Here is a 1,854-nt window from a genome sequence, read left to right as displayed (position 1 = left end):
GAGCACAGACCAGAAGAGCATCAGCCCAAAAGGGCCCCCTCTGTGCACAGGCAGGGATGTTTTCATGCCCCTCCTTGGCCATGTGCTATGGGACTGCTCACGATTGAGCCATTTCTTCATGATGTTGGATTTGTTATGATGCAGAAGAATTTGTTGTTGTCAGTCTTGCCTCCTGTACTCTATACAGCTATGTTAGGTTTAAAAGCTGAGAAACATAACAAAAATTTTTGAGATACTGGGCCAAATTCATCCCTGATGTAATGATGCTGTGGGATTACGCCAGGGACAATTTTCAGGCCTTTGTCTTTTCACTTTTCCGTATCACGGTGGTTGTGGTCGCTTCGAATGTGATTTTTATTGTGAGATGGAGAAAAGAAACGCATCTAACACATCTACTATCTGCTCATGCTTTGGTCTTAGTTTCTAAATAACCCCATTTAGCACCTGCCAGCCTGTTTGACCCGGCAACGAAAATGATGTGTTGGCATTTCTGACATCAATACCGCCTTTTTACCCATCATCTTAAGGCTAAATTGAACCCTTCTTTGTCACTTGTTCCTCACTATGTTTATTTGTTTTGATCTAGTCTTACTTTACAGAGAAAAATCTAACCAGCTCTGTCTTGCTCCTGCTGCCTGCTAGGGGCTGGCAGCTCTCTTTCATGAGAAGTGGCTCCTTCCACAGGTGAACCTCATACCCTCAACTTCCCCCTGCTTCCCTGTGCTCCCCGCCCAGCTGGGAGGATGCTGCAGCCAGGTACAAAAGGGCTCTGATAGCTGCATCTTGGCACGAAGTCTCACTTTACCATTGAGGCTGCTGAGCTAGCTCCTGCCTTTTCCTCCTCTCACAGCTCTGTCCTGCCAGCCCTGCTGGTACTGCGTTTGCTCGAGCACCTGCTGCTGTCTGGGAATCTTCTTTTCCCGCCTTTCTTCTCTTGACACCACTCCAAGTAGAGCCCCTTCTGAAAGCGCTGCTGGTTTGTGCAGTTTATGAATGAAACTGTGTGCTGAAAGCACCCTTTTTTTTTATATTTTATAAGGGCCACTTAATAAATGTCACTTATTTGGTGACTCTTAGGCAACTGAGCGCATGGCTGCCTTCTCATTGGGAAGTGGCTGCCAGGCCCTGTCCTCTTCTCTGGAGTCACAGCTGGCTGGTGGAAGAGCAGGTTTGCCCTGTGCCAGAAAAAGAGATGTGGTGTTTTCACAGTAGCTTGCGTAGTACTTGACGTTCATTCTTAGTTAAATCTACTTATTGCTCTGTTTGTGCCATTTCGGTTATTATTAGATCCCACAATATAGTATGAGGATTCTTGTATCTCAAGTTTCTTCCAGAGAAAACCAAGCAGCTGCAGAAATGAAAGGTGGAGTAAATGGTACCTGTCCTTCTTGCAGAGGAATATCAGAGCCGTTCGAGTGTAGTGGTGGTGAGCTGAAAAGGGACCTGCTGTGGGCTACGGGTGAGATGCTCCAGCTGTTGTGTTACCTGAGGCCCATGTCGGGGCCACAAGAAATGCGTATACCTGCAGTTTCTCTAATTAACAACATATGCCCCTTGTTGGATGAAGGATTCATGTGCAAAGCCTGGTGCTTCAGGGGTTGGGTGGAATTGGTGGCGAGAACACTGTTTCATACCTCACCAGAGCGACCAACTTGCAGTACTGGGCGAACTGCAGTTTGTTGAAATGTTCTGAAGTTTGTGAAGTTCAATGCACGGAAGTCCAGATCCCGTGATCAAAGCAAGGACTATTCCAAGCATATAGTATTTTTTTTTTTTTTGTCTAACTTTCCACATGAAACTAACCTTGCTTCCTCATTTGACTTGGGTGCAATATTTATTACAATGTCATTCCTG

Source organism: Charadrius vociferus, unplaced genomic scaffold, assembly GCF_000708025.1.
Source record: "Charadrius vociferus isolate BGI_N301 unplaced genomic scaffold, ASM70802v2 scaffold758, whole genome shotgun sequence".
Lineage (NCBI taxonomy): Eukaryota > Metazoa > Chordata > Aves > Charadriiformes > Charadriidae > Charadrius > Charadrius vociferus.
The sequence above is the reverse complement of the archived record's forward strand: the minus strand, read 5'-3'. Positions refer to the sequence as shown.